The sequence below is a fragment of the Herpailurus yagouaroundi genome, unplaced genomic scaffold (assembly GCF_014898765.1).
Source record: "Herpailurus yagouaroundi ecotype Mexico unplaced genomic scaffold, PumYag 203, whole genome shotgun sequence".
In the NCBI taxonomy this organism is placed as follows: domain Eukaryota; kingdom Metazoa; phylum Chordata; class Mammalia; order Carnivora; family Felidae; genus Herpailurus; species Herpailurus yagouaroundi.
This window is the reverse complement of record NW_024412434.1, coordinates 20,814,087-20,837,891: the sequence shown is the minus strand read 5'-3', so window position 1 is coordinate 20,837,891 and position 23,805 is coordinate 20,814,087. Positions and strand designations below refer to the sequence as shown.

At 45.4% G+C, this 23,805-nt stretch overlaps 1 protein-coding gene across 2 annotated transcripts in view; it reads right to left on the bottom strand.

Moving 5' to 3' along the window:
- FAM107B (family with sequence similarity 107 member B) overlaps nt 1-23,805 on the bottom strand; it is a 234,660-nt gene that overhangs the window by 56,410 nt on the left and 154,445 nt on the right. Inside the window, exon 1 of one of the 2 annotated variants that reach the window (XM_040451373.1) lies at nt 23,724-23,794. The exons of the other annotated variant lie outside the window; for it this stretch is intronic. The gene's annotated coding sequence lies outside the window, so the exon portion shown is untranslated. Of the gene's footprint in view, nt 1-23,723; nt 23,795-23,805 lie in introns of those variants that run through there. 2 annotated transcript variants of the gene reach the window in all.

Sequence of the window (23,805 nt, the reverse complement as noted above, 5' to 3'; positions counted from 1 at the left end):
GCTCTGTCTCTCTCTGTCTCAAAAATAAATAAATAAACGTTGAAAAAAAAATAGATATGTAAACAATATGTGTATAGACATACATAGTGGAATATTACTCAGCCTTTAAAAAGAATGAAATTCTGGGGCGCCTGGATGGTTCAGTTGGTTAAGCGTCCAACTCTTGATTTTGGCTCAGATCATGGTCTCACAGTTCCTGACATGGAGCCCCGCATCAGGCTCTGCACTGAGAGCACGGGGCCTGCTTGGGATTCTTTCTTTCTCAAAATAAATAAGGAAGGAAGGAAGGAAATTCTGACACCTGTTACAACAGGAATGAACAATGATGATAGTATGTTGACTGAAATAAGGCAGACACACAAAGATGAATACCATATCATTCCATTTATGAGGTATCTACAAAAATCAAATTTAGAGAGACAGAAAGTAGAATGGGGGGTGCCAGGGCTGGGGATGAGAGAGAACAGGGAGTTAGTGTTTTGTTTAATGAGTACAGAATTTCCATTTGGGAAGATGAGAAAGTTCTGGAGAGGTATAGTCATGATGTCTGCACAACAATGTGAATGCACTGGGGCACCTGGGTGGCTCAGTCAGTTAAGTGTCCGGCTCCTAGTTTCGGCTCAAGTCATGATCTCATGGTTTGTGAGTTCAAGCTCTGCATCTGGCTCTGCACGGAAGGTGTGGAGCCTGCTTGGGATTCTTTCTCCCTCTCTCTCTGCTCCTCCCCCACTCATTCTCTCTCTCTCTCTCTCTCTCTCTCTCTCTCTCTCTCAAAATAAATAAACATAAAAAGTTTTTTAATGTGAATGTACTAAATGGCATTGAACCATATGCTTAAAAATGGTTAAGATCGTTGTGTGTCAACTATACTCAAAATTAAAAAACCATTTAAAAAATGACAAATTTTATGTTATGTTAGCACAATAAAAAACAAAGCTGAGAGTCAACAGCTGAGAAACTCCCCTAAAAAATGAAAGTCTTCTATACGACATGGTATTAATGAAACTGGAACAACTAGGAAAAATATTTCCAGTAGTATTCTGTAGCATTCGTGTGAGATAGTAAAAAATACACGTATTAGTCTCTGCCCCGACTTCCTGACACAGAGTTCCAAAAATCTAGCACTAGGAGAATCTCTCATTCTAGGAGTTGGTCTTTGACCCCACTGAACGGGGCTCTGAAACCAGGGTAAATTCCTAAGTGGTAAGAGCAATGGAGGCATCTTTTGTCCTACTGAGGCAACTCTGGGTGTACTCCTGATGGGGGCTGGTCACCAGAAAGACCAACCCATGATCAGAAACTTGGAATATTCAGCCCCAGCCCTCAGTTCTCAGAAAGTTAATATTTGATCATGCCTCCATGAGGAAGCCTCCATAAAAATTCCCAGCATTCGGGGCTCAAAGAGCTTCTGGGCTGGTGAATACATCCATAGACCGGGGGGTGATGCACCTCGAATCTATGAGACAGAAGCTCCTGCACTCAGGCCCCTCCTAGACCTTGCCCTATGTATTTCTTCATCTGGGTTTTCATCTGGATCCTCCACCATATCCTTCAATAAACTGGTAACCAAGTGTTTCCCTGAGTTCTGTGAGCCATTCTAACACATAATCAAATCCGAGGGGGAGGAGGTCACGGGAACCTCTAATGTGTGGCCAAGCAGGGCAGAAGTTGGAGGTAACCTGGGAACCAAATACTTGCAGCTGGTGTCTGAAGCGGGGAGGTGGCCGTCACGTGGGACCACATCCAGGCAGAGAACGTCAGAACTGAGTTAAATTGCAGGACACACAGCTGAGGTCACTGAGAAACGCTTAGTGGGGAAAACCCCACACACACCTGGTGTCACAAGTGGTGAGCATGGCAGTCGTGTGTCAGAGTAAAGGAGAACCACAGGAGGAGAGACTGGGCAGTTTTGTTTTTCTTTACAGCTAGAATCCTAACGCTGCAATCAACATATACTACTGAGTCTTAGTTTGCTCCAACTATAAAACAGGAACAGGGATGTTTATTAATAAACTAAAGTCACAATGCCCCAAAAAAAGTTTGTTGATGAAAAAGTTGAGAACACTGTGAAAATTTAGTTAAGAATAGACATTATCAGATCACTAGGAAAAGGGGATGTTATTGGAAAATTTAGAAAAATCTTCCCAAAGTATTCTGGGGTTAATATGTGTCACTGCTATTAAAAAGTAGGAAAAAGAATAAACACCGATTTCAAGCAGGAGCTCAAAAAGTGTATAATCATCCAAGGCTCTCTTTGATCAAAAAATTATTTCTTTTTAAAAACTCTTTTTATCTCAAAGACATGCTGACTGATACCACAGTGTCTGCCCCTGCTTTTTTTTTAAAGTTGAGAGCTGAGGATTTCAGCTCTCAAAAAATGGTAGCAGGGGCCGTGTTCTCTTACCCTGATTTCACACCCAGTGTCCTCAAATGCCAAGTCCTTTAAACTCAGATCTATAAAGCTATATTTATGACAACACACATCCACAGAGGCAACTCTGGATAAGCAGGCCCAACGTCTTTTCCACAAATGTAAATGAACATATGCACTTACAATCCACAATTTTCTATTCACATATAACTCCAATGTTAAAGACATTTTTTCTCCCAATAACCATCTTTGGGCGACTAATGTTTTTATGGCTGCAGGCCAGGAGATACAAGGAGTTAAATTAAGTTTTATTAAAGGTATTAGCATTAACACCAGTAAGAATGGTGGCCCCTTTCCTCAGTTCTTCCCAAATGGTCTCAGTCCTAGAGCTGGCACCTATTTCTGTGCTTACACAGGGCGTCACAGGGGTCTCCATCTTTAGGTCCAAGTACAGGAAAGTACGAAGCCCTTTTCCAATCAGGCAAGCTCAATAAGCAAAATGGTGCCAACTTCACTTGCAACGAATGAGCAACTACTTTGTCTAACCTATTTGTTAAACCCAAGCATGGGCCTAGCCTCCCTAACAGATATAAGCTCCCCAAGGGTATATCCTGCATACCGATCTGTGCCCGGGACACTGGGTCTTCCATTAGGAGTTTAATAAACCTAAGTTACTACATTTCCACAAACTCAATCCATTTTTATTTATCTTTCCTCACCTTGCCAAATCTCTCTAAGTGATATTCTCAAGGTTAGAAATATACAGAAGAGGGGTGCCTGGGTTACTCAGGCGGTTAAGCATCGGACTCTGGATTTCGGCTCAGGTCATAATGTCACAGGTTCGTAGACTCGAGCCCTACGTCAGGATCCGCGCTTAGGATTCTCTCTCTCCTTTTTTTATCCCTCTCTATCTCAAAATAAATAAGTAAACATGTTTAAAAAAAGAAATATACAGAAGAAAAGCATACAATAAACAAGTTCCTTCCCTATCAGGGGCACACATTTCCTTCTAAGATGCTGAAATAATACTACCAGCTTATAAATATGACCGGTCTTTACTCGGGGAAGAAAAATCCATCTCAAACATGAAAAGAGATGGGATCTTGGCAAACTGTTCACTTTTTGCTCCTTGCTATAAAGTCAATAATAGGATTCTTTATTTAGGATCTATAGTCAGTCCACTATCAGGAAGCAAGTAAGGGCCACTGATAAGGCTAGAAAACAAACCACACCTCAGTCACCAGAACAAAGCGTAGGGAGTTCCTGTTCAGTCAAAGACAAACATGACAATTTTGGAAGAGATTAAGATGAGGGAGAGGCAGAAGAGAAGTAGGCACATCATGCCTGACTAATCATTGATAACTAACAGTGACACAATCAAATGTCAACTCACAGAAGGCAGTGATTTGATTCACCTGCAATTTACCAACCATCCGGAATCCCTCTTCCAATCACTCTCTCCACAAAATAGACCATGTTTTTGTTCAAACGTGCACTAAAAAGGACAGCCCTGTTCACAAATCTTAAGACTTTACCAAAATTATAACAAAGCAAAAAAACAAAACAACAACAACAAACCCCACATTCACTTGCTATTAACTTCTACAGACATCTCGGAAAAACCCTGGAACCAGACACCAGGAAAGGACACCCACTCATTAAGTTATGCATTAAGCTCAAGTCAGTAAATAAACTGATTTTCTAAGAGAAAAGATATTTCCTTAATGGTTTATGAAACAGTTACCAAAGTGACACACCGATTTTGAAAACTAATTTATTAGAACGTAAGCTTCTAAGAACATAAGGAAAAGTAGGTTTTGCTATTTAAGCATCACTTCTCAACATCCACAGCAACTGACGTTAAGTCTCTAAACACAGAAAGGCACAGAGTTACTGAATAAATGGACTCCAATCTGTTGGAAACAGCAATGCTTAAAGAAACTGTATTTTAATATTCAGAAGCCAGTTATCTGTTTTCCCTATTACAGTGCAGATTCCTTCTGAAGCCTTCTACTGCAAAGTAACCAAAATCTTACCAGATTAAGAATACACCAGATAAAACCCATGAAAGATTCACCTCCAAACCCTACTCATGACTTACAAGTTCCTACCTCCCTGCCCAGCTGGCAAACGACCCTAAAATTGCTTCCCTGAGCTTATCAGCCGAACAAATGGAAACTCTAAGCGAACACAGAACTTTCCGTCAGTAGCATCACCCAAGCAAAAACACACAGAGGCAACAGAACCTCAAAACCAGGTTGACTACTCAATACCTGGGATGAGACACGGATAAAATCGTTTTGTCATCCCCCAGTTCTTCTTTCCAAAGAGATGGGGTACCTCAAAATAAATCAGGTGTGCAACCAAATACATGGAATTTAAAAGTCAAGGCCACACTACAGAAGAAACAGCTAAAGTGTGAGCAATGAGCAACAGTGTAAACAGCATCCCCTGCTCATTTACCCACAAATAAAAGCCCACGGAACACATGGCTATTTTCAATTTAAAAACATGCAAACTGTTAAAGGCCAAAGCCATAGGATTATGCTTGGCCTTTAATTCACTGGCCTTTCATTCATTTTAATTTACCAAAAGGAAATGCTAATGTGATCCTCATACTTGGCCTCCCAAGACCCTGACTTCATACCAAAATGGAACTTAAAATAATGCATTCTGCAGAATTTTCTTCCCAAATATTTCCTTCCTTACTGAGAAGACAAACGATTTAGTTATACTCGAGGACTAAAACCTAAGGAACTCTTATCCCGTGTTGCTTGGGCAATAGAGAAGGCTTAGGCATCGCCTCTAGTGGGAGAACACCTGGGGTTACAGCAAACCAAGAACAAAGCAGAGTCCTTGTTGCTGGAAACACCCGTTTCATGCACTTCATCTTCTACTGTGGGTACAGGGGGAGGGGAAAGACAGGCAAGAAGCAAAGGAGCTTATAAGGTATCCGCAGTGAGTCTGGTCAAGTGTTAGGAAAACGAATAAAGCAGGGTAAGAGGGTGCAGGTCAGGGGGCCGATTTTATAAGGGGTGATGGAGAGGCCTCTCAATATCTGGGATGAGCTTTCCAGAGAGAGGATCTGGAGATCCCCACACACCCTGGGCAAGCGTGTGCTTGGCCTGTTTAGGAAAAACAGAAAAGAGGCCAATGTGGCTGGAGCGAGGGGAGGAGGAAAGTGGTTGGAAACTGGGTCAGGGAGGTGGCAGGAGCCAGACCAGCTTCTGATGCACTCCAACACTTGGAGAAATGGCTGATTCAGGAATCAGAGTTCTACACCACCAAACGCAGTGGAAATCAACTCCTTACAGCGACCCCCCCTGCCCCAGCATTATAAAGCCCCTGGGAGGTTCCAGGGACCATCTCACTTCAGCTGCACCTGCGGGTGTCCACGCCCATAACAGCTGTGGAACCAATGCCCAGTTCCTGTAAGAAGACACAAAGTAGGGCGCTCAGGATTAATGCTGGAGATTGTGCAGGCTGCTCGCCCAGGTGGGCAGTTTCAGATTTGGCATACTGACCACACACTGCTCGTGACAACCACTGAAACTCCAGGTTATGATGCATTAGAATAAAATCCAGTCTTCAGTCGCAGAGTACATCATCATCATCCCACTTGCCACAGGTTACCAAAGAGATCGGCTTTTCTGGGGCACTGCCGATCTCAAATACTCTTTGCCGTCGTCCCCAGAAACGCATGCCTCGTTCTCAATTTACCCTGGACATCATTAGTGAATAGACAGTGGCCATCCCTCTAGGAGACAGGTAACAGTTCTTCTAAAAACAAAACCAGAATGGTGAGGCGGGCGTCATTAATAACATACCCACGTTTTTCAAACTTCGCCTGAGTGCTGGCTGTAGGCAGGCACACTATTAATGTGCTCGTTGTTATTTCTGTAAAACTCGATCAAGTGTACACTATTATCCCCATTTTACTGACAGAGCTGTAACCTGAAGACCCGGAAGGTGGGCCCAAGCACTCTGATCCCAGAAGATGCCAAATCACACTGCTTCTCTTTAAGGAACTGGACAGTGAAAAATTAAACATTTGACAAAAGTTACCCAGGGAGAGAGGGGAAGACATAGCCTTCCCCATTTGGTTAAAAAGACAACCTGTGCCTTAAGATCCAGAGTCAGGACTCTTTAGGGAGATATATGTAACCCAGAGCTAAGCATACAGGAGAAAGAATCTGCTCATTAATGACAAGTGACATGACATGCAGAAAACCACAGTACGGACCGCAGGACTCCAAAAACAGGATGTAAGCTCACCTTTCTGGGCAGACAGCCAGCCACCCACCGGCTGCCCTCCTTTTACGTTTCAGTATTCTTTCATCCGGGGAAGATCGCAAGCTGGCTGCGTGTGGCCTCCGTTGGTTTTACAAGGGGCCACGGAAGTTGTGGCCTGACACGCCACCCCACCCCAAGTCACAGGGTGAGGGGGGCTGGAGGAAGTAGACGAGGCTCGGCCAAGCTGCCAACCTGCATGCTGAGTTGCCAACACCAGCCGCCAGGAAGAAAGGGGAAACGTTCATGAAGGAAGTGAAGCAACAGAAGCAAAGGGCAGGCAAACCCACAACCGTACATTGTCCACTCACCGGGAGGGCCCTCTGTGTTCCAACGTGGATGGGACAGTCCTCAGGGTACCACTGGGCCCGGGAACACAGCACAACGTACAAGACAGTCCTTTCCCCCAAAAGGATCTGCTGTAAGGGGTGGTGGTGGTGATGGTGATGGGCGGGGGGAGGGATGTTTCTAGGGTAGTTCTTAGGAGGGAGGGTTTCAGCTCAGGAAATGTGTGACTAAAATGATATAAAACAGGATGTAAATGGAGGTCTTTTAAAAGGAACTTCTTGCTCCGCACTGGCAGTGCAGAGCCTGCTTGAGATTCTGTCTCCCTCTCTCTCTGCCTCTCCCCTGCTCACTATCTCTCTCTCTCAAAATAAATAAATATTAAAGAAAATAATAAAGGAACTCCTAGCACTCTGAGTCTGAAACAGGGGCCGAGCGCTCCTCGTGTGTTTTATAGTGTGAACGGCATGACTGAAGCCAGCCCAGCCCCATCTACACGCCTGAACCCCGTGGGCCCTTCAGTGTCTGACTCGCAACGGCAGAATTTAAGCAGCAGCACTCTGGAGGCCAAGATTAGGATGAGAGGGGCCCCAAACTCAGAGTTCCCAATCAGGCACGGAAACATGCAATCCGTGAGCAGGGGACCTCACAGAAATCCAAAGGAGGAAAAGGACCTGCCAGTAGGGACAATGTGCGGGAGAGCTCTGCCTTCTCACCCTGGGGCGCCCCAGTGCGCGGAACCTTTCACTCCGTTCCATCATAAACGAAGCAGTCTCAAACAGGACGACGTGCTGTGTGATGCCAGCACCCACATCAAATGGTGCTTCTGGAACTTCAAGAAGGAACAGCGACTCTTTTGGGGAATGGAGCTCTTAGCAGAAGGGACAGAGAACCCGTGCCAAGGGGAACAAGAGACACACACAGGTACGTTATCAACAGTACCCAGATGGCACTGAGTCCTGTTCCCCCCTGCCATTGCTGCACACCCCAACTGCCAGGCAGCCAAGACTTCCTAAGACCCTTCTAATCAGGCTGAGTAGTAAAAGGAGGCCAAGCGTCCTTGCCTCTCTCACTCCTTTCTGCCTCTCACTAGTCGCAGGCATTAGGTGGAGCTGAGGCACTGCAGGAGCCCCAGGGAAAGCACAGCCCCCCAAGGAGGTCCAGGCAAAGAGGTGCGATGATGGTGCCACTAGGTGTGACCGGATTACAGGGAACAGCTCGTGGACTGCTGCCAAAACAGTCACTGAAAAAAACATAAACCCAGAGAGAAAAGAACGCTGAAAACCGTAATGCAGGATGTTCTTTGGAATCCAAATAATAAGCAAAGAGACGGGAGCCAAGCTCCTCCAATGAGGCAGGAAGCCGTGGGCTTACCAGAGAACCTCATGTCAGTCAACCCCTTAATGGGGACCTTTGCTCAAACACACAACAAACACTTACCTGCAGCCATGGACATGTACCTAGGAAGCTAAATTATTTGTCAATGATACCAGGTCATTTTGGAGTCCGGAGGAAGGCTTTACTAATAATTATATACGACACAAAAGACACAAACCAAGCTTATCCCAGACAAAACAGAAGGTACCTCATCCCTGTGTATGAACCCGGTGGGCTGCTCTCTCCTGCCATTAATCACTAACCCTGGACCCCTCACCCAGCAGTCAGTCCCTGCGCTTACAGGAGCCCATGACCCACAAACGAACCAGGCAAGGACCTCCACTGGGCATCACTGCCAATTCCAGGTTACTGGTGACCTACTGACCTGATTTTCTCCTCTGCCAGCTGACGTTCCCAGCCCACTCACCACGTCCTCCTTACTTCCACTTTGCAGGCTGCACCACTGAAATCGTACCTTCTCTGCAGAACACATCCTGGTTTCTAAGAACTTTGCCTGTCCACAGATTCTAAACCTCTGTTCAGCTTGGCCGTTGCTCTGGGCTGAATGTTTACATCTCCCCAAAATTCCTATGTTGAAGCCCTCAAGTCCACTGTGATGGTATCTGGAGGTGGGGACTCTGGGAGGCGTTTAGGTCACGAGAGTGAAGCCCTTGTGAATGGGATTAGTGCCTTTATAAGAAGAGACGAGAAATGACCTCTCTCACCGCCATGTGACGGCCATCCGTCTTGCATATGTGCAAACCAGGAAGAGGGCCCTCACCAGACACCATATGTCTCAGCACCTCGATCTTGGACTTCCCACCTCCAGAACTGTGAGAAATACATGTCCACTGTTTATGCCACCCAGTCTATGGTATTTGTTGTAGCCCGAGCTGACTAACACAGCCATATCCATACCTTCAGGTCCAGTGTTCTCTCTTCCACTCTCCATTTAGGGCCCAGAGTCCAGCCTTGGCCCTTCACCCCCAATTTCCTAAGCCATCTCTCTGTTCTACCAGCACTTATAAAACTGGCTCAGCACTTCAGGTACAGAAGGCCCAGGATGATGGTACAGGTGAAGTGGGCACTCACCCCAAACCTTGGGCAAACTCTAGTGGAGTCCGATGGGACTGAATATTTTGTTCCACTGCGTGAGTGAAAACAATCACGTATAAGGTCATATCCAGACACCGGCTTGGGGGGAGCACACAAAGGAAGAACACTACCATTTGTGAATACCTACACACAGGCATGGTGCCAGGGGCTTTACCTGCATTCCCTGCCTAATAGTCACATTGTAGAGATGAGAAAACTGGAGTTCAGAGAGGTCAAGGAACTTACTACACTACACCAGGCCTACCTAAAATAAGCCTCATGTTCTTTCTAGTATGCCAGTGTTTGAATAAATGATAACCAACACTTTTTAAAATTTTTTATAATGTTTACTATTTTTGAGAGAGACAGAGTCCGAACAGGGGAGGGGCAGAGACAGAAGGAGACACAGAATCGGAAGCAGGCTCCAGGCTCTGAGTTGTCAGCACAGAGCCCTACATGGGGCTCAAACTCACGAGCTATGAGATCATGACTTGAGCCAAAGTCGGACGCTTAACAGACTGAGCCACCCAGGTGCCCCAATGATAACCAACACTTTACAAAGCCTTGCAGGGAAGTAATGTGAACAGCATCTTTCCACAATCATGGAAAGAACTCATAAACTTGTTCCTAGAGAACTACATTCTCATATATTTACTTACAAAAATGCATTCTTACATATTTATTCATTTAGAAAAAAATCATTAATTTATTCACTCCTAGGAAGTTGTTGCACTCAAAGTCAAAATGGGAACTGCCAAGAGTCCACAATAGTTGTCATACATTCAAACGAACTCCTAGGCTTTTGTTGGGGTTACAAATAACTAGTTTAATATCTCTAAGATTTTATATTAGTATGAACAAGCACTAAGAACCAACACATCAATAAAAAAGACAGTTTCTTAGGATGACAGAATTGTGAGTTGGTTTTTTTCCCTCTAACATTCTTTTTCTGCAATAAAATCGTCACCCTCCCCCCAGCAACTAGGAAATTTTGGTTTTGGTTTATATTCTTCTGTGGTGGCAACTGCCAGCACAGGCAGTAGGTAGGGCGAGGCAAGGCGAGGGAGAGCGAAGGAAGCCACACTGAATTGGGGATCAAGGGAAGAGAGTTCTAGTCCTTCACAGGCACTAAGGAGCTGTGAGACGCTAGTCTACTCAGCACTGGTGAGCTTCAGCTGCCCCGTGAGAGCTCCGTGTTCTGTGAGGCCTCATCCCCCAGTCAATCCTGTGACTACTGGAAACACTTTAGCAGGGGCTGGTGACGAGAGCCACACACTTCCGAGAAGATGGTGGGTGTGTATTTAAAGAGGATTTTCAAGGGAAACATCCATGAGTAAAAACTCATTTGTCTCCATTTAAAGAGTCGTGTTTATCTACATGAGGTTTGTAGAGGGAATATCTAACGTTTTACAATTATTCTGAAGAGGCTATAAATAGGCAGGATGTGAAGTTAGTCAGCTATGCACTAGGGCTCACCAAGAAGCACATGTATGCAACATGTTCCGGACTATTTGTAAGCTGTTTTGTTTCTGGCACAAATGGAGAAAGAAGGAAAAAAAAAGTCTTGGTAGATCCAATCATTACAGATTTCAGCTGTACAAATCAAACAGGAAGCTCACGAAGAATGCAATTTAGAAGCATTTAAATCAAACAAAACAAAAAAATCCCTATTCTGGGCATATATATGGACAGCTGCAAAGCCAACTGTGTTTTTGTTTTACTGCAAATTGTTTAAAGTCACCAACAGAGCAGAGTACAAGAGACATCCAAGGGGACATGTCCCCGGTCATTAGCAGTGTCTCCACATTCCCCCTCCCTGCGTACTCAGTTAACACAGACCAACTGGTCTAATGAACACCCCTGTGGCACCCACACCAGGCTCTTCGGGAACAGTGTGGACAGAGAAAAAGGTGAATCTTTCATTCATTAGAAGCAAGAGGCTAATGCTCAGAAAACCCAACATGGAAGAGGAGGAGCAGGAGAGGGCGAGCCTCTCAGCCCAGAAACTGCTGCTTCCCAGACCCCACCACCAGCCAGTGCCTCGGAGATGTTTTCAAGCAGTTAAAGGGTGAGCGGCAATCTGTTGTGAGTAATGATCAAAGGAATTATGTCTTTAAGGCTGTGGGTTGGCACAGGGCATTTATCAAAAGAAAAAAGCCACCCGTTCAAACCTACCTAGGTATCTCTTAAGTCCTAAACAATCTATCACCTAAGAGCTCACCATGCTAAGAAGCCAAGCAGAACTACTTGCTAAATAAACATATTAATTACTTAAATACTTATTACGGCAAGTGCATCACTTTCCATTGGCCATATTTGCAATAAATTAGAGCTTACAGATTTTTAATGTAAATTTTTAGAGTATGTGGAAGGCTCTAGAACGGTAATGTTTATGGGCCATAAGGAATAAGGCATCCCTTTAGTAAAGAATAATGGTTTAAAAAATAATCATAAACAGGAAGGAAGGAAGGAAGGAAGGAAGGAAGGAAGGAAGGGGGAAAAGAAAGAAGGGGTGAAGAAAGGCGGTGCCACAGGTAGCTAGTACACATTCTCTGGAGCAAGCATATAAGAGTTTCATGTGATCTTGGATTAGTTACTCAAGGTCTCTAGATCCCAGCGTCCTCCTCAGTAAAACAGAGTCATGAGATGAGGATCAAAAGAGTGACACACATAAAGCATTTAGCATGTGCACAAGAAACACTGAGTATTAGTGACTGTCATTCTGGACTGAGCTCAGTTCCGTCTCCACCCATAATGAGCTGTGTGGTCTGAGGCAAGCTAGTTTTCATGGCTGAGTATCAGATTATTCACTAACAAAGGAGGAGTCTGGGTTAGATGATCTCTTGATCTCCATGGCTTCTCCAAGCTCAAACCCTTTCTGACAACGTGATGTGGTTAACAACTTCAAACTCTTTTAGGCTTCTGGTACCCACACCTTTCTTTTAGGATTTATCGTTCACAGCCATGACTTGATTGATACCAAGTGTGTGGTCATAAACACAACTGCACAGTGTGAGACTGTGCCTTATGGGAACCCCAGAACCTGCTTCGTGACGATCCCTCTCACAAGTGGTTTCCAGGAACACACAGTGGCAAAAAAGGAATACGTGGCAAAAGAATCCACGTGTTGCCCTTCCAGTGGCTTTCAAACGAGGCTGTCCCCAAATCAGAATGCTGGTATAGTGTGTCTGCTGTGTCCTGGCAGCGATGGAGCATATGTAAATTAAATTCATTTGCCATAACGACCCTCCTTTCAAAGGAGCTCTCAATTACTTCCTGTTGGAAACACTGCAAGAATCTATCCCTTCTGAGCCTAACAATGAAGTCAAAAAGTTGCCACTAAATCTACTTCTCTTAAATCAGGGTGGAAGAGAAACTAAACTAATTCAGATTTATCATTCTCCTCCCGCTGTTTTAAACTCATCAATGACTTACCTTTTCTAAGGAAAGATGGGGCTTAAATGTCCTTACACGTCAGGAGATTTAAAGTGACTATTCAGAAGGATAATCTGCCATGGTGTGCACCATCACATGGAATTCGATCACAAACCCACGTTATAAGCTCCTAATTTAGGCGGCGGCCAGGCACCCAAGTTATGTAAGCAACAGGACAGGATTTAATGCTGCTGCTAACTAAGCAAAACTTACAATAAAATTAGCCTGACGCAGTAGCATTCATAAAAGATTGTGCAAAAGGCAATTCGCTCTAAAGATAAGAAGTATTCACGCACAATACCTGGATGAAGCCAGACCAATTTTGCTTCTCTATTAATCCTCTAGATGTCCCTAAGCTGCATCAACATGGCTGGCTTTCCCTGATCCCTGGCCAGTGTAAATTCCATATCCCTCTCACTAACCATGTTCATGAAGAAAGAAGAATCAACAAACTCTCATGAAATACGTGATTTGGGTAAGAGTCCTCAACAGGGACTAACAGACATTAGGGGAAAGGACGAAGTGGAAATTCACAGTGGAAGGATCAAGTAGTCACCCCGTGAATGCAGTGACCCGCCACGGTATCACCGAAAGGGAGACACCCGTTTTCCTGAGATGGTGCAACGTGAAATACACAACCCCACCAACAAACTGACCCTACCCAAATAACTGGACATGAATCTAATCCAGCTCGAGGGCTAATTTCCGGTGTACAGACCTACAGAGACGAGTGGAACAGGTTTAATGTTCCAAGGCCAGAATGTGGGCCACTCTCCAAGACAACTGACCTGATTCTTCAACAAATCAATAGCTTAGGGAGAGAAGGGTGGGGCAGAAGAGCTCTCCAGAGTTAAAAAGCTTCAGGATGCTCACAATCAAATGCAAGTGTGGGCTCTGTTCTGAACCCAGTTTGAAGAAACCTACTGTAGAAGACATTTTTAAGTTAACAGGTGGACAGCTACCCTAGGGAGTTGGGAATTCTACAGGTCCCTGGGCTTCCACCACCCTTTGCCGTCTGATGCTTCTGGAACTGCACGTTCAGGCGCCCCGCGATGAAAGGGCACATCGGCAGAAAGTAGGGTACAGATGGCTGGGTCCCACCAGGTCCTGTACAGGAAGAGGAAACTCTCAGGTAGGAAGACTCACAAGATTCACAGTTGGTAGAACAAGAGGCAGTTCCTGGGGTTACCCAAAGAAGAAGTTTACAGGTTCCTCTAGTTAACAATTTTTGCCAATAGGTTTCCAACAGCCCCCAGCTTCATCTGAAACCCATTCATGTAAAAAGCATAAAGTCACTGCTCTGAGCAGGAAAATCAGCATTCGAAGCAAGTTACCTGTGTACTGGGAGAAAACATAGGACCAACACCCAAGTGGCAAACTCCCTGTTGCAGTCTTGAGCAGTCCTCTACCTACCACCTTGACTCCCTGGAGAGTTCTGTCGAGTTTCTTTTGGCTTCTCGCCTTTCTTTGTTTCAATATATCTGATGGAAAGGCACCTGGGTGGCTCAGTCCAATTCTTGGTTTCTGCTCAGGTCATGATCTCACAGGTTCGTGAGATCAAGCCCCAAGTTAGTCTCCACGCTCACAGCACAGAGCCTGCTTGGGAATCTCTCTCCCCCTCCCTCGCTCTCTGCCCCTCCCCCACTTGCTCACTCTCTTTCAAAATAAATAAACTCTATAAATAAATAAATAAATAAATAAATAAATAAATAAATAAATAAATAAATAAATAAATCTATTGGAGGTATAACTTACATAATGTAAAGGGCACACAGCTCCATCAATTTTTACTCCCTGAAATTTTAATTTTATTTGATTGGCCTTTCCGATATAACATCCCCTCTCCTCGAGACTAGTAGGGCCAGTCAGAAGCAAGCCTGGAATGGAAGAACAAACAGGTCAGGGCCTGTTTACAACTCCCAAGCCCCGCACGCTGGTGGCCTCCACAGCTGACGAGTGCTGTCCGGCCAGCCAAACAGTGAGCGCGAGCCAACGGTGATGGCAACTGAAGATGCGGCTTCTTTACTGCCACCTGTGAGTCTCTAACTCTGTCCCCAAACCCCACTTTCCCAAAGCTTCCAGCTCAAGGCACAGGGCTTTTCACCTGCGGCTCCGCGGAACCCCTCCCAATGGGTGCAGAACACTGGCTGTCCCCTTTTGCCAGTTCCAAACACCTGCCATTTCACCACTTAATCTTCTTTTAAAACACAGCAGATGCCCCTGTGGTTCTAACCCTATGGAGACTTTTAAAGATCAGAGGGAAATCTTTTCAGATCCAAATGTAGTATCATTGTTTCACTCTTTAAAACCATGTGTTCTAAAATAAAGAGCAGATTTTATGTTTGCTATTTTGAACTTAGTAAACAGGGACCATAATTAAAAATCCCTAAAAAATGAAAGGTACTACACTTTCCCGCAGTTAGTTTAACGATGCCATGATCCCATTTTAGAAAGTAAGGAAGCTACAGGGCCAGTAAAAAGTGTCTCCCCAGAAACGAAGGGCAGAATCCTGGTGTAAAGTTAGTCCTTATGCCAAAGAGGTTATCACTCATGATGGCTAAAATTATATAACCAGCTCCTACCAAGCTCCTTGACAATCTAGGGGGAAAAAAAAAAAAAGATAAACAGAAAAACACATAGGAGGTGTTTAAAACAGTTTGAAAATTTTCAGAATATTAGGGATACACAAAGAATTCTTCAATAGGGAATATGAAATCCTCCAATACTAATTATATGTGAACAGGGAAAAATACTGTTTAAATACAGATTTTGTTACAAAGAGGGGAAAATGTATTAATGTATAATATAATTATATAAACATCTTGAAAAATGCGTGATGCCTAATTAAATTACACCCATTAATAAGGCAGTAGCCTGGGGACAGTTTGTACAAAAATGGCATTTCTGGTAAACATAATATTTAAAATACTACTCAAATACACAAGCTCTAATGACATAATTATGTGTTTTTAATTTGGTGCCATCCTTACGTTATGCCTAGAAGAAAGCAACTTCACAAATGAATCACTTTAAGACGCTATAGTTTCCATATGGCAATGCCAAAATAAAAATGCAGAGCAGATATTCTCCTTAAAGCTATAGTTTTGGATTTACCTGGCAAGTGCACTACCCCCACTGGGATCCCAAACCCCTTCTGAGCCTAGAAAGTCAAAAGTGTTACAACAGAGTCCAGGGAAAACAGACGCAGTTCTGCAGACAGAAGCCCCGAGTTTGATCATCGTAACCTTGGGCAAGCTTTTAAATCTCTCTGTGCTTTAGTGTCTCATTTGCCAAACACAAATAATGCTACCTGCCTCACAGAATCACTTAGAAGATCACAGAAGACCATGAACACCACCACGCCCAGCGTAACAGTAAATGCTCAGTAAATGCCAGCTATTACGATTTTCATCATCTTCTCAAGGCCCATCTCCGTGGAAATCATTCTCATCAGCAAAAAGCACCTCTTTCTGACAAAGGCAAAAACACTCCTCAAAAGCGGATGCGTTGTGCAACAGTGGGTGAGCTGCAAACACATTCTGTTAAAATATACAAAGCAGGACACAACGGGCCGCATATTGTGTGATTTCTTATGTGTGGATGAAATTTCTACAAAAGCGAAATTTTAGAGACAGAAGAAAGATGAGCGGCTGCCGAAGACTGGGGATGGGAACAGGAATGGACTGCAGAATCCATTTAAAAAAAAATTTTTTTTTAATGCTTATTTATTTTTGAGAGAGAGAGAGAGAGAGAGAGAGAGACAGACAGAGCATGAGCAGGGGAGGGGCAGAGAGAGAGAAGGAGACACAGAATCTGAAGCAGGCTCCAGGCTCTGAGCTGCCAGCACAGAGCCCAGTGTGGGGCTTGAACTCATGGGCTGCGAGATCACGACCAGAGCCGAAGTTGGACGCCTAAATGACTGAGCCACCCAGCTGCCCTTGGACTGCAGAATCTAAAACGGGTCTGGGGTGATAGTTGTTCAAGCACATAAACTACACACTATAAAACTGCACACTGACAATGGGTGAATTGTGTGAATGTAAATTATATCTCAATAAAGCTACACTACCATAAAATAAAAGAGGTGTGTTTCCAAAAAGTTTGCACAGGCATTTCATACCACTCCGTGATAACAGCAAATTCAGGTATTTTACAGAACATAGCAAAAACAGGTCAGAATGCAAGCCTGGCAGGATCAGACTTGGATCTCAATCTTGACCCAGCTTCCTTCCGGGGCAAACTTTTCACTTCTCTAAGCCTCAGTTTCCACATCTGTGAAATGGGAACCTAAAAGGATTACTTTCAGAGGCTGCTGTGAGCATTGCATCATCCTCCCTTCCCCTCTGCCCCCACCCCCAGGGTTTTGCATATCAATAAATGGAGTCACCCTTTGTACAGTTGCTGAGGCTAAAAGTGTGGATGTTATTGAAGATTCCTTTCCCTCTTGAATATTAGCTCCAATCCATTAGTGAGTCTTGATGGTTCCATCTTTTTTTTTTTTAAGTAGGCTTCACGCCCAGTGCAGGGACCAACTCCCTGAGTTGAAGAACCCACCAGCTTTAGAGCATGCAAACTTGACCTCACCCACAAGACAGCTCTAAGAGGTAGTCAAGTGTGACTGCCTCCATTTTACAGACGAAAAGCAAATAAATGACCTGCTCAGAAACTGTACTAATTAGTGGGGAGCTTGCGCTTAGGATTCTGATTTTTTTTTTTTTTAAATTTTTAAAAATTTATTTACTTTGAGAGAGATAAAGAGAGGGAACAGGGGAGGAGGGACAGAGAGGGAGGGAGGGAGGGAGGGAGAATCCCAAGCAGGCTCTGCACTGTCAGTGTGGAGTCCAATGTGGGGGTGGAACTCATGAACCCATGAGATCATGACCTGAGCCAAAATCAAGACTCCGGCCGCTTAACCAGAGCCATCCAGGCACCCCTAGGATTCTGAACATTTTAAAAATCTAGGTCTCTCTCTCTCTCCAACACACTACACTATTCTGTGTGTCCATTAAAAAAAAGGAAGAAAAATAAGAAATCTGACCACAGCATTAGCTATTTTAAATGAAATTAAGTTATAAGGGAAAAGAATATTATAAAGAACGTCTTTCTACATAGACATATCCACCATGACATTCTTAACTTCCTCCAGGACATGGGAATTTTAATTCATCCACATCAGACATTCATAAACAACTTCTGATTATTTACACTGCAGAAGTTTATAACACGACTCACTGTACAGTTTCATAGACTCATCAGCATACAGCAGGCCCAGGTGCCTGGATAAAATGTTAAGTTTTAACCTTAACTCTTATGGAGTGTGCTCTCCGTTTGTTATGTTAATAATGACTCAGAAAGGTATATACCAGAGTCACAGCCCTCTCTCCTATACATTTCATTATGACAAACCTTGTGTCCAAAAATAGAATAAAACGTGTCATTTCTAATATCAGAGCCAGGTTATCTTTACCAGGAGCCAGGTAAGGACAGGTGAGGAGAAAAGGGAGAAGGAAGTCCCTCCCCCTTCCCTACGGGTCCCTCATCTTGGCACCACTGTGGGGGGGGGGGGGAGCAGAAGGGGGGTGTCCCGCATCTTGGCACCACGGCCACGGAGTTACTAAAAATCAGAATTATAAGACTGCAGGCAATGGCACAACAGCCTCCAGTCACGTTTCGGGAACCATGGCCCTCTGGGGCTTCATGACCTTGCATTTGCCCCTGCCGTGCCAGGAGGTATGTCTTACTAAGTTCATGTCACACATTGAGAATACCAGAGCTCCTAAGGGTTCTGTAACTTGCTGTAGGTCACAAAGCTGGGGCCTGGATTCTAACTCGGACATGTCTGGCTTTAAAGCTCCAAACCTCTCCCCTACCCCCACATTAAGAAATGCACCCCACTCCCCAGTCCCACCCTCCAGCCCAGGGCCAGGAGTGAGCAGGGTGGTCCCCGCAGAAACTTCGGAGCAACACAAGCTGACACTGACAACAGCAAAGATCATCAAGAACCCTCCAAATCACATGTACCTACAACCAGCCAGGAAGCAGACAGCTGGTCTCTAACCCGCATTTTCTCATTCTTGTTTTCTGAGGAGACATCACAACACGTCTTCAACCCAGAAAGTTGCCTAGGCTGGGCATCCCCCCTATTTAAGACCTCTGGTTCTAACGACGGAGTTTATGATTCAGTAGCACAAGCAGGAAAAGCACTGTGGGCAGCCCAGAGGCCCCTGCTGTTTCACGGACTCTACAGGAGGGTTTTCTTCGCACTGCAGAAGCCCAAGACTTTGCTACATTGCTGTCACCAAACCACGCCTCCCTCCTCTTCCCCACCTACACATCACCACAGAGCATAGGCGATGGCTACTGCTTTCCAAGTGCTCTGCACCCACTGCTTCCCCCTAAATGAAATCTTTAGAACAGCTAAGGTGTTCACCTAGTTTTATTTTATTTTTAATATTTTTAAATTTATTTTGAGAGAGTACACGTGCGCACACGGGTGGGGGAGGGGCAGAGAGAGCCTATCTCTCCAGGCTCCACACTGTCAGCACGGACAGGGCTTGAACCCATGAACCGTGAGATCATGACCCAAGCCGAGGCGAGATCAAGAGTCCAACTCTTAACCGACTGAGCCACCCAGGCGCCCCATGCGTTCACCTAGTTTTAAAGCAACATTCCTTTCTCTGAACCTCTCCCCTCCGTTTTCCCTCCTAGAGCTCACCAGAGTTTGGAAAACATTCTTAAGTCTTCCCACAAGTTCCCCACAAACCCCATCTTATCTTCTCCTCTGGAACAGAACTTCTGGTCACCACAGTCATAGTCAGTGCCCCTCCCCCCTCCCCGCATGACACTAGCCCTCAGCTCCTGGGAATCCCTCAGGTCAGGACCCCATGTCCCCAAACTGGTTTCTTGAGGTTCACCTCCAACAAGAACATGGGGACAACACCATCCTTTCCCCGTTTCTCCTGGATCAGGGCCACAAAGTGCCCCGACCCCTCAGCCACACTCCAGACAAAAATGAAAGGTCCTCCTCCCTCCTGGGTTCAGCCCCCACCCCTACCACCCTGCTCTTAAACTGCTCAGCCCTCAGCAAAGCACCCTCACTTCCCTCCCATGCCTCTCCCCAGCCTTCGCCTTGAGTTAGCAACACGACCCCTCAGCCTTGGCCGGGATTTAGTCTTTCTTTCGGAGACACCTTAATTCACCAAGAGCTACTTTCCCCTCACAGCCCTTAACATGACTGTCATTAAACCATGTCCGTGTAATGTTGTGCAATTCTTTAAACAGCGTCCTCACCCGTCGCGCCATGAGGACAGGGACCGCATCCACTGTCAACTACAATACACCCAGTGCGAGGCCAGAGCTGGCACAGAAGAGGCTCTAAGTAAATGTCTGTTACGTGAAGGAGTGAATGAAAAGCAAAGCTTCCCCCACTAGCCTTAGAAACAGCCCCTCGCAGATTTGCCAAGGCTAAATGGCAACCTACACCAGCTTGCCAAATTATTTCTTTTACTAATGGGAAATGAAATCAGAAAGCTTCAACTCCTTTTCAGCCGAGTGTCCTAAGTATTGAGCATAAGGAAAACTTCAGATGGATAAGGCCCGGCACTTTCTGCACCAGAAAGGAAAAGGGGAGAAAAATGATTTGCTTTCACAAAGGAAAAGCAAAAATAGGCCAAGATAAGACAAGGAAATTATACAAGAAAATGAAGCCTCATCGGGTCATTTGAGAACCACGTGGCCTTGGGCTGTGGTTCACACAGACTTCTCATTGGCACCAAAGCTTTCTCAACACAGATGCCCAAAGTGAGATGCGAAATAGGCCAGTGTCCACAACTACTTTCTCTAGACTTCAAGAGGGGTAGCCACCCCCCAACATATCTGGGGACTTCCACAAATGCCTGAAATCTAGATCTTACTGAACCAAATTTCCTGATCCATTTTTAACAACATTCTGCACAGAGAATCCTGGAAGGAGGAAGGTGCAGACCGGACGTTAACAAGAACACTAAGCCACAACAGGACTCTACTGTAGACGTTCTTTTCAGAGAAAAGTCTTCTACCCTGAAACCACTCCCACAGAAAACCAGTATAAATCTTTTCCATAAATTCTTTCACTTGTGACATTTTAAACAATTAAGAAATCAAAGAAATGAATGAATAAGAGCACCCATCCTACCACAGTTCAGGAACAGGATTTCCCATAGCACTTCCCTAAAACATAAACCAAGTCTACTTTTAAACATCCCCAAGAATGGTTTCTGCAGTCCACAGGGGCAAGAGGCTGGCCGTCACAAACAGCCATAGCAAGCCCTTAACACTGGACCACTCCCAAATTTTACGCCCCTCCCAGCCCCACCCCCAAAACGTTATTGAAAAAGAACAAAGCTACTCAACTCTGACCTCTAGTCCTGCTGGGTTTACGTTGCGTTTACAGTGCTTATGTAGTCTAAGGCCACCGGAGGGTTGAAAAATAATATCTAGAATTCTGAAATGTCCTATTTGAGTTTCTTTTGACTTCTGTACGTGGAAAGGCCCCATTATTTCTGAAGGAACGCTGATCATTACAGCAGACAACGTACTTCTCCTGATAAACTTCACACCTTGACTTACAGGTCACTACTGAGCTGCAAAAGCTCCCTCTAAAGCATGTGTGCAGATAAAGGAGCCCCAAGTTAGAACAGGAACAAAGAATGCACCTGATAGTTCATAGCCACAACTTCCTTCTCGTAAGTTCTTCTAACTTTGAAAAGGACTGCATCATCCTCACAATCAATCTACTTCTAAACAGTTGTCTCCAAGACCTCTTTTTACTTTGCATGGAGTAATGAAGATGTCCAGAAACTTTCCAAGTGGAAATTGTAGAAATGAAATGTCCGAAAACTTTACAAGTGGTAAACAGAAGTACGTAATAACAAAAGCATTCAGTGCCAAATCTGTGGTTGAACAATGTGTTGTTTTTTGGCTTTTTTTTACAGAACACATGCACTCAAAACCACTCACTACTCACAGGGAAATCCTTTTTTTTACTTTCTCAAGGCAAAGTCTTTCTGAAGCAAACCTATATCTGGCTATAAAACCTCTATCATTCCTTGTTCTACAAAAAAGGTGTCCTTCCATCAACATTTCTTATGAAATCGGAGAATTTTACTTTTTAAATATTTTAAAAGCTGAAATATCTTTTTTTAAAATAGTCAATCCAAAACTAGTCCTGAAACCTGAATAACACAGTCCCTAAAACTTTTCTGTCAGTTCATTCTTCCAAATTAAGTGGAAACTACCTTGTTTTTCCTATTTCTTCCCTCCCCCCTTCTGTACAGGTGGTTTCTTGTAAGGCTATAAGAAAATATATTTCAGACAACTTGTTGGTATTAATTCTGTGTGAAAGTGGCTAACCACTATTGTAGACTATGGATATATTTCAATCTGATGTGACTGGTAAAGATTAAGAATCAGTAACTCATTTATTCTCTCTCTCTCTCTCTCTCTCTCTCACACACACACACACACACACACACACACACACACACACACACCCCATGGCTGCCAAGCCATAAATCAAGCTAAAATGCCTTCATCCTCAGGGTGTGTTTGGGCAGTAGACATAAGTGACCTTCTTTTCTGTTTTTTTTTCAATTTTATAATAAACGTACATAATTCTATACTTGAAAGTTTTCAACTTGAAACTACTAAGAAATCTCCAGACAGCCATCCCAGATACTATTTCAACTTAAAGCAACTTGGATAATAACTAAGATCTCCAAAGTCATGGCCAGGGCAACGTGGTCAGGGGAGAAAACAAACACCCCCGTTGGTGAGAAATCCTCAGGTTAAAGAATGTAAAGTCTAACAAGCATCCCGTTTTTCTGTATTTCCCTTTAATATCATACTCAAATCACAGAACTTTGCTCTACCGTCCCTGACTTAAGTCTTTCTGAGGAAGGAAGGGTATGGTATCTTGCCGCTCAGAGTAAGATCTGCAATTTATACCCTCAACAGGATTCCTCTTCATATTTCAGAAGTGGCTCTTACCATCCCCTACACAGCGTGTCAAAACTTGGCCACACATATCCATGCGATCCCCGAGGCACCCGAAGATGCTTAGCGAGATACTATGGGAACCAAATTTCTAGGACTTCATGGGTGCAGACGCCGCCCAAGATACATACCGGGTTTACTGGATGAGTAGCAACGGAAAGGAGTCAAAAATGGAAAAGTTACTTGCAGACTGTTTGGAAACAGTGCGACAGTCACCTTTAAAGCAACGGGGCAACCCCCACCCCCCTCGGCCCCTCCTTTGTCTGCCCAGGCACAGGCTCGCTCGGGCCCCGGAGCCCGCTCCGGCCACCCCGAGCGCACCCGCGCAGCGAGGGGCAACCGGGCGCCGAGGGTTCGGCATCTGGCCGCGCGCGGCGCACCCGGTGGGCAGCGCATCCCGCTCCAGGCAGGGTCTCTCCATTTTCAGCGCCGAGGAGGCAACAATAAGCCGAGCCGAGCGGCCGCCTGGGCTCCCCTTCCTCGCGGCGCCCCCCGCCTCCCCCAGCACCCCTCGGGCGGGGGGGCACGGCACCGGGCCCTGCCACGCCCCAGCCCTGCACCCCAGGCCCTCACCGAGCACGGCGCAGGGCGACCGGGGCTCCCGCACGCCCACCGCCTGCGCGTCGTCCTCTCGCGCACGCACCGACCCCCGCCCCACCGCGCGCGCCGCTCTCACGGCCGGCCGCGGGGAGGGAAAGCCGGCGGCCCTTTCCGCCCTGGGGTCCCCCGGGCCGGGGGTCGGGGAAGGGCGGGCGGCCGCGCAGTCTCCCCGGAGCGCACCCGCCTCCCCCGAGCTCCCAGTCTTTGTGTGCAAAGTAAGTGCGGGAGGCGAACCTACCTCGGCGCTCACAAAGGCGCGCGGCTCCCTCCCCGGCGCTCGCTCCGGGCGGCCGCGGCGGCGCCCAGCGACCCGGCAGCTC